Here is a 13,031-nt window from a genome sequence, read left to right on the forward strand (position 1 = left end):
CACAGACACATAATTAGGTGAACCTTTTCAGATTATGACTCAGCTTTGCTAAAGTCCCCAATTAGAGGTGTCCAGGGTTCTTAAGCACACTCTTCTTTTGCTTTGGACCTTGACTTTAACCGCTCAGTCTCAAGTTTTCACTTGACACCTACACGCCACAAGCACATGGTTAGGGACAGCTTGGTTTAGCCGCTTAGACCAGGATTTTATTCCTTTAGGCCCTCCTATCCACTGATGCTCAAAGCCTTGGGATTCTTTTTATTTGCCCTTGCCTTTTGGTTTTAAGGGTTATTGGCTTTTTGCTCTTGCCTCTTGGTTTTAAGAGCTTTGGCTTTTTCTGCTTGCTTTTTCTTTTTCTTTCTAATTTTTTTTCGCCTATTTTTTTTTTTTGCAAGCTTTGTTCTTTGCTGCTTTTTCTTGCTTCAAGAATCATTTTTATGATTTTTCAGATTATCAAATAACATGTCTCCTTGTCATCATTCTTTCAAGAGCCAACATATTTAACATTCTTAAACAACAACTTCAAAAGACATATGCACTGTTCAGGCATTCATTCAGAAAACAAGAAGCATTGTCACCACATCAATATAATTAAGCTAAGTTCAAGGATAAATTCAAAACTCATGTACTTCTTGTTCTTTTGAATTAAAACATTTTTCATTTAAGAGAGGTGATGGATTCATAGGACATTCATAACTTTAAGACATAGTTACTAACTACTAATGATCATGCAATAATACACAAACATAGATAAGCACATAACATAGAAAACGAAAAACTGAAGAAATAGGAACAACGAATGAATCCACCTTAGTGATGGTGGCGTTTCCTTCTTGAGGAACCAATGATGTCCTTGAGCTCTTCTATTTCTCTTCCTTGTCTTTGTTGCTTTTTCCTCATTGCTTTTTGATCTTCTCTAATTTCATGAAGGATGATGGAGTGCTCTTGATGTTCCACCCTTAATTGTCCCATGTTGGAGCTTAGTTCTCCTAGGGAGGTGTTGATTTGCTCCCAATAGTTTTGTGGAGGAAAATGCATTTGAGGCATCTCCGAGATCTCATGGTGATGAGCTTCATGCGCCTCTTGAGCTCCATGAATGGGCTCTCTTGCTTGCTCCATCTTTTTCTTAGTGATGGGCTTGTCCTCTTTAATGAGGATATCTCCCTCTATGTCAATCCCAGCCGAATTGCATAGGTGGCAAATGAGGTGAGGAAAGGCTAACCTTGCCATAGTGGAGGACTTGTCAGCCACTTTGTAGAGTTCTTGAGGTATAATCTCATGAACTTCCACCTCTTCTCCAATCATGATGTTATGGATCATGATGGCCCGGTCTATAGTAACTGCAGACCGGTTGCTAGTGGGAATGATTGAGCATTGAATGAACTCTAACCATCCTCTAGCTACAGGCTTAAGGTCCAGTCTTCTTAGTTGAACCGGTTTGCCTTTTGAGTCAATCTTCCATTGAGCTTCTACACATATGTCCATGAGGACTTGGTCCAACCTTTGATCAAAGTTGACTTTCCTTGTGTAGGGGCGTGCGTTCTCTTCCATGTTTGACAAGTTGAATGCCAACCTCACATTTTCCGGACTAAAATCTAAGTATTTCCCCCGAACCATGGTGAGATAATTCTTTGGGTTCGGGTTCTTACTTTGATCATGGTTCCTAGTGATCCATGCATTATCATAGAACTCTTGAATCATTAGGATGCCGACTTGTTGGATGGGGTTTGTTAGAACTTCCCGACCTCTTCTTTGAATTTCATGTCGGATCTTCGGATACTCATTTCTTTTGAGTTTGAAAGGGACCTCGGGGATCACCTTCTTCTTGGCCACAACATCATAGAAGTGGTCTTGGTGGGCTTTGGAGATGAACCTTTCCATCTCCCATGACTCGGAGGTGGAAGCTTTTGTCTTTCCTTTCCCTTTTCTAGAGGATTCTCTGGTCTTAGGTGCCATCAATGGTAATGGAAAAACAAAAAGCTTATGCTTTTACCACACCAAACTTAGAATTTTGCTCGCCCTCGAGCAAGAGAAGAAAGAATAGATGAAGAAGAAGAAGAAGTGGAGGAGAGGGAGAAGGGGTTGTGTTTCGGCCAAGAAGAGAAGAGAGGGTTGTGTTGTGTGAAAATGAGGAAGAATGGAGGGTTATATATAGGGATGGGAGGGGGGGTGAAGGTTCGGCCATTTAGGGTGGGTTTGGGTGGGAAATTGATTTTGAATTTTGAAGGTAGGTGGAGTTTATGAGGTAGGTTTATGGGGAAGAGTGGATGGATGTGAGTGGTGAAGAGGTGATGGGAAAGAGAGATTGAGGTGATTGGTGAAGGGTTTTGGGGAAGTGTGTTTATGGGATTGTGTGAAAGAGGGGTGAGAAGAAGTGAGTGGAGGTAGGTGGGGATCTTGTGGGGTCCACAGATCCTGAGGTGTTCAAGGATTTACAATCTTGCACCAAATTAGGCATGTAAAATGCCCTTGCACACAACTCTGGGCGTTCAGTGCCAGGTTGGTGCTTGTTCTGGGCATTGAACGCCCATTTGTAGCCTATTTCTGGTGTTGAACGCCAGAACCATGCTTGTTCTGGACGTTCAGCGCCAGCTCTCCTCCAGGGTGCATTTCTGGCGTTCAAACGCCCAGATGCTGCCCATTTCTGGCGTTCAGCACCAGAACCATGCTCTGTTCTGGCGTTGAACGCCCAAAACATGCTTCTTACTGGCGTTTAAATGCCAGTAAGGTCTTCCTCCAGGGTGTGATTTTTCTTCTGCTGTTTTTGATTCCGTTTTCAATTTTTATATTTATTTTGTGACTCCACATGATCATGAACCTAATAAAACATGAAAAACAAAAATAACATTAGATAATTAAACATTGGGTTGCCTCCCAACAAGCGTTTCTTTAATGTCAATAGCTTGACAGTGGGCTCTCATGGAGCCTCACAGATGTGCAGAGTTCTGTTGAGACCTCCCAACACCAAACTTAGAGTTTGGATATGGGGGTTTGACACCAAACTTAGAGTTTGGTTGTGGCCTCCTAACACCAAACTTAGAGTTTGACTGTGGGGGCTTTGTTTGACTCTACTTTGAGAGAAGCTTTTTATGCTTCCTCTCCATGGATGCAGAGAGAGATCCTTGAGTTGTAAACACAAGGTTGTCCTCATTTAATTGAAGGATCAATTCTCCTCTATCCACATCAATCACAGCTCTTGCTGTGGCTAGGAAAGGTCTTCCTAGGATGATGGATTCATCCTCTTCCTTTCCAGTATCCAGGACTATGAAATCAGCAGGGATGTAAAGGCCTTCAACCTTTACTAACACGTCCTCTACTTGTCCATAAGCCTGTTTTCTTGAATTGTCTGCCATCTCTAATGAGATTTTAGCAGCTTGTACCCCATAGATTCCCAGTTTCTCTATTACAGAGAGGGGCATGAGGTTTATCCCTGAACCAAGGTCACACAGAGCCTTAAAGATCATGGTGCCTATAGTACAGGGTATTATGAACTTTCCAGGATCCTGTCTCTTCTGAGGCAATGTCAGTTGATCCAGATCACTTAGTTCATTGGTGAACAAGGGAGGTTCATCTTCCCAAGTTTCAATGCCAAATAATTTGGCATTCAGCTTCATGATTGCACCAAGGAACTTGGCAGCTTGCTCTTCAGTAACATCCTCATTCTCTTCAGAAGAAGAATACTCATCAGAGCTCATGAATGGCATAAGGAGGTTCAATAGAATCTCTATGGTTTCTAGATGAGCCTCAGAGTCCTTTGGTTCCTCAGAGGGAAGCTCCTTATTGATCACTGGACGTCCCAGGAGGTCTTTCTCCTTGGGATTCACGTCCTCTCCTTCCCTTACAGGTTCGGCCATGGTGCTTATGTCAATGGCCTTGCATTCTCCTTTTGGATTCTCTTCTGTATTGCTTGGGAGAGTACTAGGAGGGATTTCAGTGATCCTTTTACTCAGCTGGCCCACTTGTGCTTCCAAATTTCTAATGGAAGACCTTGTTTCATTCATGAAACTCACAGTGGCCTTTGATAGATCAGAGACTAAGTTTGCTAAATTAGAGGTATTTTGTTCAGAGTTCTCTGTCTGTTGCTGAGTGGATGATGGAAAAGGTTTATTATTGTTAAACCTGTTTCTTCCACCATTATTAAAGCCTTGTTGAGGCCTTTGATCCTTCCATGAGAGATTTGGATGATTTCTCCATGATGGATTATAGGTGTTTCCGTATGGTTCACCCATGTAATTTACCTCTGCTATTGCAGGGTTCTCAGGATCATAAGCTTCTTCTTCATAAGAAGCCTCTTGAGTACTGTTAGATGCAGCTTGCATTCCATTCAGACTCTGAGAAATCATATTGACTTGCTGAGTCAATATTTTGTTCTGAGCCAATATGGCATTCAGAGTATCAATTTCAAGAACTCCCTTCTTCATAGGCGTCCCATTATTCACAGGATTCCTCTCAGAAGTGTACATGAACTGGTTATTAGCAACCATGTCAATTAGTTCTTGAGCTTCTGCAGGCATTTTCTTTAGGTGAATGGATCCACCTGCAGAAGTATCCAATGACATCTTTGATAGCTCAGATAAACCATCATAGAATATATTTAGGATGGTCCATTCTGAAAGCATGTCAGAAGGACACTTTTTGGTCAGCTGCTTGTATCTTTCCCAAGCTTCATAGAGGGATTTTCCTTCTTTCTGTTTGAAGGTCTAAACATCCACTCTAAGCTTTCTCATCTTTTGAGGAGGAAAGAACTTGGCTAAGAAAGCCATGACCAACTTATCCCAAGAGTTCAGGCTGTCTTTGGGTTGAGAGTCCAACCATATTCTAGCTATGTCTCTTACAGCAAAATGGAAAAGCATGAGCCTGTAGACTTCAGGATCTACTCCATTAGTCTTAACAGTATCACAGATCTGCAAGAATTCAGTTAAGAACTGAAAAGGATCTTCAGATGGAAGTCCATGAAACTTGCAGTTCTGCTGCATCAGAGAAACTAGCTGAGGTTTTAGCTCAAAGTTGTTTGCTCCAATGGCAGGAATGGAGATGCTTCTTCCGTGTAAATTGGAATTAGGTGCAGTAAAGTCACCAAGCATCCTCCTTGCATTATTGTTGTTGGGTTCGGCTGCCATCTCCTTTACTTGTTCGAAATTTTCAATAAGGTTGTCTCTGGATTGTTGTAATTTAGCTTCTCTTAGTTTTCTCTTCAGAGTCCTTTTAGGTTCTGGATCAGCTTCAACAAGAATGCCTTTTTCTTTGTCCCTGCTCATAAGAAAAAGAAGAGAAAAAGAAGAGAAAAAGAAAAGAAGAGGAATCCTCTATGTCACAGTAAAGAGGTTCCTTATTGTTAGTAGAAGAAGAGAAGAAGGAAAAATTCGAACACAGATAGAAGAGGGGGTTCGAATTTGGTGAATGATGTGAGGAAGAGATGTTAGTAGATGAATGAATAAATAGAGTAAGATGATAGAAGGAGAGGATTTTCGAAAATTATTTTTGAAAAAGAGTTAGTGATTTTTGAAAATAGTTTTTGAAAAAAAGTTAGTAATTTTTGAAAATTAAAATTAAAATATTTAGTTAATAAAAAAAAAGAAATTTTTGAAAAAGAGGGAGATATTTTCGAAAATTGGAGAGAGAGAGTTAGTTAGGTGGTTTTGAAAAAGATAAGAAACAAACAAAAAGTTAGTTAGTTAGTTGAAACAACTTTGAAAATCAATTTTGAAAAGATAAGAAGATAAGAAGTTAGGGAAGATATTTTGAAATCAAATTTTTGAAAAAGATAAGATAAGAAGATATTTTTGAAAAGATATGATTGAAATTAGTTTTGAAAAAGATTTGATTTTTAAAATCACAATTAATGACTTGATTCACATGAAATCACAAGATATGATTCTAAAACTTAAAGTTTGAATCTTTCTTAACAAGCAAGTAACAAACTTGAAATTTTTGAATCAAAACGTTAATTGATGATGTTATTTTCGAAAATTATGTGATAAAGATAAGAAAAATATTTTTGAAAAATATTTTTGGAATTTTCGAAACTAACTAAGAGATTTGAAAAAGATTTGATTTTTGAAAAAGATTTTGAAAAAGATAAGATTTTCAAATTGAAAATTTGATTTGACTCATAAGAAACAACTTGATTTTTAAAAATTTTTGAAAAAGTCAACTCAATTTTCGAATTTGATGAGAGAAAAAGGGGAAAATATTTTTTTTTGATTTTTGAATTTTGAATGATGAGAGAAAAAAATTTAAAACATCATTTTCACGTTTTTCTCTTTTCTTTTTGGATCAAAACAAGGAATGCATGCAAGAACACTATGAATGTCAAGATGAACACCAAGAACACTTTGAATGTCAAGATGAACACCAAGAACATATTTTTGAAAAATTTTTAATGCAAAGAAAATATGCAAGACACCAAACTTAGAATTCTTTAATGCTTAGACACTAAGAATCCAAGAATGCATATGAAAAACAAGAAAAGACACAAACCATGCAAATGCAAAGATCAAACAAGAAGACTTACCAAGAACAACTTGAAGATCATGAAGAACACTATGAATGCATGAAAATTTTCGAAAAAAAATGCAAGATGAACATGCAATTGACACCAAACTTATAACATGACTCAAGACTCAAACAAGAAACACAAAATATTTTTGATTTTTATGATTTTTTTTTGTATTTTATTTTAATTTTTTTCAAAAATCATTTTGAAAAAGAAAAATAAGGATTCTAAAATTTTTAATATGAATTCCAGGAATCTTATGCTCTTCAGTCTAAAGCTCCAATCAAAGGGTCAGGCATGGCATAATAGCCAGCCAAGCTTTAGCATGTAACAGGTAGATCATGAACAGCAGTAGGTGGATTAGCACCAACTAGCTTGCTCTTGATAACAAATTGGAAGCCTCAGTCCAAATGAATTTAGACATGGCTTTACAGCCAGCCAGGCTTCACATGCTTCATGAAACACTAGAATTCATTCTTAAAAATTTTGAATAAAAATATATTTTTGAAAACATTTTTTTTTGAAAATTTTTCGAAAACAAAGGAGAGAATTTTTGAAAGATATTTTTGAAAAATTTTGAAAATAAAACAAAAAGAAAATTACATAATCAGAGCAACAAGATGAACCGTCAGTTGTCCAAACTCGAAAAATCCCCGGCAACGGCGCCAAAAACTTGGTATGCGAAATTGTTACTCAGTTTGTGAATTATTTTTTGAAATTGATTCCCTGGCGATGGCACCAAAAACGGATGCACAGAACCATGGTCTAAACATATCTTCACAACTTCGCATAACTAACCAGCAAGTGCACTGGGTCGTCCAAGTAATACCTTACGTGAGTAAGGGTCGAATCCCACGGAGATTGTTGGTATGAAGCAAGCTATGGTCACCTTGTAAATCTCAGTCAGGCAGATATAAAATAGTAATGGGGTTTTCGAAATTAATACTAAAATAAGGATAGAAATACTTATGTAAATCATTGGTGAGAATTTCAGATAAGCATATGGAGATGCAATCGTTCCTCTGAACCTCTTCTTTCCTGCTGTCTTCATCCAATCAGTCTTACTCCTTTCTATGGCTGGCTTTATGCAAGGGCATCACCGTTGTCAGTGGCTACATCCCCTCCTCTTATGAAAATGGTCCAAGATGCCCTGTCACGGCACGGCTAATCATCTGAGGTTCCCGATCATGTTGGAATAGGATTCACCCTCCTTTTGCCTCTATCACTACGCCCAGCACTCGCGAGTTTGAAGCTCGTCACAGTCATTCAATCATTGAATCCTACTCGGAATACCACAGACAAGGTTTAGACTTTCCGGATTCTCTTGAATGCCGCCATCAATCTAGCTTACACCACGAAGATTCTGATTAAGAGATCTAAGAGACACTCATTCAATCTAAGGTAGAACGGAAGTGGTTGTCAGGCACACGTTCATAGGGAATGATGATGATTGTCACGTTCATCACATTCAGATTGAAGTGCGAATGAATATCTTAGAAGCGAAATAAGATGAATTGAATAGAAAACAGTAGTACTTTGTATTAATCTTTGAGGAACAGCAGAGCTCCACACCTTAATCTATGGAGTGTAGAAACTCTACCGTTGAAAATACATAAGTGATAATAGAGTTCATTGGTCTCGGTCCCAGAGGGGAACCGGAGTAACCAAGACTACTATGATCCAAAGATAAAACTCAGGATGTCCAATACAATAGTAAAAAGTTCTATTTATAATAAACTAGCTACTAGGGTTTACAGAAGTAAGTAATTGATGCATAAATCCACTTCCGGGGCCCACTTGGTGTGTGCTTGGGCTGAGCTTGAGTTTTGCACGTGTAGAGGTCCTTCTTGGAGTTGAACGCCAGGTTGTAACGTATTTCTGGCGTTCAACTCTGGTTTGTGACTTGTTTTTGGCGTTTAACTCCAGACAGCAGCGTAGACTTGTCGTTCAACGCCCTTTTAAGTCATCTAAACTCGGCCAAAGTATGGACTATTATACATTGCTGAAAATCCCTGGATGTCTACTTTCCAACGCAATTAGAAGCGCGCCATTTTGAGTTCTGTAGCTCCAGAAAATCCACTTTGAGTGCAGGGAGGTCAGAATCCAACAGCATCAGCAGTCCTTCTTCAACCTCTGAATCTGATTTTTGCTCAAGTCCCTCAATTTCAGCCAGAAAATACCTGAAATCACAGAAAAATACACAAACTCATAGTAAAGTCCAGAAATGTGAATTTAACATAAAAACTAATGAAAACATCCCTAAAAGTAACTAGATCCTACTAAAAACATACTAAAAACAATGCCAAAAAGCGTACAAATTATCCGCTCATCAGTTTCAGAGTTATCTATTTTTCCGGATTAAATTTTCTTACTAACTAATTTAATTATGTAGGATTTAATTTATGGCAAACTGTATGTGACTAGACCCTAATTCTTTAGACCTTCCTAGTCTCCTCTAAAATTCATTAACTGCCAATTCCTTGGTCAATTAATTCCAATTAGAGGGTGATAATCAATTTCTAGTTTATATGCCACAAAAAATCTAATTATCCAAGAGGTAAAAAGATTATATGTCACGTATCCTATTAAATTCAAATAATTAAAATTTAGGAGAAATAGTTTTCAAGCTGTTGTTCAGGTAAAGAGCTTTTCCAAGTTTTACAAGAACTCAAATAGAAAGAGGGTCATACTTCCATTCCACCCAGATTCATAAAATAAAGAGCGAAAATAATTTTTAAATTATAAATCCATACATAAATTAAAATAGTAAAAGCAATAAAATTAATCCATAGAAATAGACAGAGCTCCTAACCTTAACAATGGAGGTTTAGTTGCTCATGGAAAAGAGAAAATAAGGATTCAGGTAAAAATGTACTGAGTTCCAATCTGATGGCATCAGATTCCTTTTTATAACTAATCCTAATAAATTTAAAATCTAATATTTAAAATTAAACTTAAAATAATATCTTTTCCTAATTTAAGATTTGAATTAATTAACAGATCTTCAGTTGATGGGTGGGGACCACTTGTTCTGTCCATTCTGCAGCTTCTAATCTATCTTTTCTGGGCTGAAAATTGAGTTAAAACAGCCCAGAAATCGCCCCCAGCGTTTTTCTGCATTTTCTGCACGTGGCGCATGTGACACGTCCGCGTCGTCCACGCGTTCGCGTCATTTGTGCAAATTCCAATCCACTCTAGTCTGCTGTTCCGGGCCGAGAACTGGGTCGAAATAGGGTCCAAAATCGCCCCCAGCGAATTCTGCAGATTATGTAGATCGCACATGTCACGCGATCGCGTCATCCATGCGGACGCGTCACTTGCGCTTTTCCTCGCCACGCGTTTGCGTCGTCCACGCTACCGCATCGCCTGAGCTTTTCCAATCCGCGCGGCCGCGTGAGCCATGCGGCCGCGTTACTGCGATTTGCTCTCCTTCGCGCGGTCGCGTGAGCCATGCGACCGCGTCACTTCTCGCTGGTTATCTCCTCAAATTCTTGTGTTCCTTCCATTTTTGCTAGCTTCCTTTCCAATCTCCAACTCATTTATGCCCTGTAAAGTCTGAAACACTCAATCGAATGGAATAAAGGAGAATTAAAATTAAATAATTAAAGTCTCTAGAAAGCAGTTTTCAAACATGTAATAAATTCTGGAAAGAAATCTAATATGCATGCTAATTTAATGAATAAGTGGGTAAGGATCATGATAAAACCACATAATTAAACACAATATAAACCATAAAATAGTGGTTTATCAACCTCCCCACACTTAAACATTAGCATGTCCTCATGCTTAATTGAAGGAGATAAGGAAATAAGTATGAACATGTAGAAACTCATGAAATGCAATGCAAACCTATATATATAAATAAATGCAACTATATGGTTCTTTCTTACTTGATCAAAAGTAAATAAGCTCTTCAAAACAATTACAAATCAAATTCCATTAATTCTATCATTATACAATAAAATGGATAAAAGTGCAAGAAGATGGCTCATGAAAGCAGGGAACATAAAAATTCAAGTATTGAACGCTCACTGATAATGTATGTACGCTCTAATCTCTAGTGTATAGGGTGATCACTCTATCCTTCTCTAATCATGCTTTCTAACTTTTGTTCTTCTCCTAACCAATCAACAACAGTTAATATACCAATGCAAACATCATGAGGTCTTTTCAAGGTTGTAATGGGGCTAAGGTAAAGGTAAGGATGTATATATATATATATATATATATATATATATATATATGTAAGGCTAAATGAGCTAACAAAGTGAATCTTTGATTAGTCTAAGATCTCACCTAACATATACATACTTTATACAAGTTTAAAATCATACCTAGCTACCTATAATTCCCACTTTTGTATGATTCCCATACTCATGTACCAAAATTTTCTTTTTAATTTATCACATGTGCATTGATTAACATTAACATTGGGGTAGTTTTTGTCCCTTATTTATTTTATATATATATATATAATTGTTATTATTTTATTATTTTTTATTTTTTTATTTTTTTTTATTTTTATATTTTTTTAATTCATAAAAGCAAACATAACGTATCAATGCACATAGATTCTTCATTATTTTCTAATTTGGTTTTTCTTTTCATGAGTAGGTTCCCAAATTCCCAATATTCAAATAAATTAAAATACATTCCCTTATTACCCAATGTTCCCACACTTTAGTTGATACACAATTTCTATCTTAAGCTAACCAAAGATTCACTTGGGATTTTTAATTTGTTTTTCTGCTTAAGGCTAGAAAACCCCGGCAACGGCGCCAAAAACTTGGTGCGGTAATTTACAACCACACTTACTTACCGGCAAGTGCACCGGGTCGTACCAAGTAATACCTTACGTGAGTAAGGGTCGATCCCACGAGGATTGATGGATTAAGCAACAATAGCGTTTGATAGAATTAGTTAGACAAATAGAAAATAGTATTGAGATGCAATATAAAAGACATTAAACAATATAAAAAATATTGAAAAAAGGCAAGTAAATAAATTGGGAAGAAAATATGGAGAAAATAGTTAAGGTTTCAGAGTTATCTATTTTTCCGGATTAAATTTTCTTACTAACTAATTTAATTATGCATGATTTAATTTATGGCAAACTGTATGTGACTAGACCCTAATTCCTTAGACCTTCCTAGTCTCCTCTAAAATTCATTAACTGCCAATTCCTTGGTCAATTAATTCCAATTAGAGGGTGATAATCAATTTCTAGTTTATATGCCACAAAAACTCTAATTATCCAAGAGGTAAAAAGATTATATGTCACGTATCCTATTAAATTCAGATAATTAAAATTTAGGAGAAATAGTTTTCAAGCTGTTGTTCAGGTAAAGAGCTTTTCCAAGTTTTACAAGAACTCAAATAGAAAGAAGGTCATACTTCCGTTCCACCCAGATTCATAAAATAAAGAGCGAAAACAATTTTTAAATTATAAATCCATACATAAATTAAAATAGTAAAAGCAATAAAATTAATCCATAGAAATAGACAGAGCTCCTAACCTTAACAATGGAGGTTTAGTTGCTCATGGAAAAGAGAAAATAAGGATTCAGGTAAAAATGTACTGAGTTCCAATCTGATGGCATCAGATTCCTTTTTATAACTAATCCTAATAAATTTAAAATCTAATATTTAAAATTAAACTTAAAATAATATCTTTTCCTAATTTAAGATTTGAATTTAAATTTGAATTAATTAACAGATCTTCAGTTGATGGGTGGAGACCACTTGTTCTGTCCATTCTGCAGCTTCTAATATGTGTTTTCTGGGCTAAAAATTGAGTTAAAATAGCCCAGAAATCGCCCCCAGCATTTTTCTGCATTTTCTGCACATGGCACATGTGACGCATCCGCTTCGTCCACGCGTTCGCGTCATTTGTGCAGATTCCAGTCCACGCGTTCGCGTCAGGCACGCGATCGCGTCATTGTGATTTCCTCCATTCCGCGCGGTCACGTGAGCCATGCGTCCGCGTCGGTATTCACTGATCATCTCCTTGGCTTCTTCTCTTTCTCTGCAGAAACTCCATCAAATTCCGCCAAATGCTACCTAAAATAAACAGTATTGTACAAAACTCAAAATAGCATCCATAGTGGCTAAAATATAATTAATTGTTAATTAAATTCAACAATTTAGATGCAAATTCACTAGGAAAAGATAGACAAGATGCTCACGCATCACAACACCAAACTTAAACTGTTGCTTGTCCTCAAGCAACCAAAACTAATATAAGCTTAGGATGTGAATTTGCATGAGAATGAGAGTTCGATTAAGCCCATGTCTTCTCTTATAGTGGGGTTTACAACTGCAATCCTGAACAGTTTTGGCATCTCACTTTATCCTTTGAAGTTCAGAATGATTGGCATCCATAGGAACTCAGAATTCAGATAGTGTTATTGACTCTCCTAGTTCAGTATGTTGATTCTTGAACACAGCTACTTTATGAGTCTTGGCTGTGACCCTAAGCATTTTGTTTTCCAGTATTACCACCGGATACATAAATGTCACAGACACATAACTGGGT

Source organism: Arachis ipaensis, chromosome B10, assembly GCF_059453495.1.
Source record: "Arachis ipaensis isolate K30076 ecotype BB chromosome B10, ASM5945349v1, whole genome shotgun sequence".
In the NCBI taxonomy this organism is placed as follows: domain Eukaryota; kingdom Viridiplantae; phylum Streptophyta; class Magnoliopsida; order Fabales; family Fabaceae; genus Arachis; species Arachis ipaensis.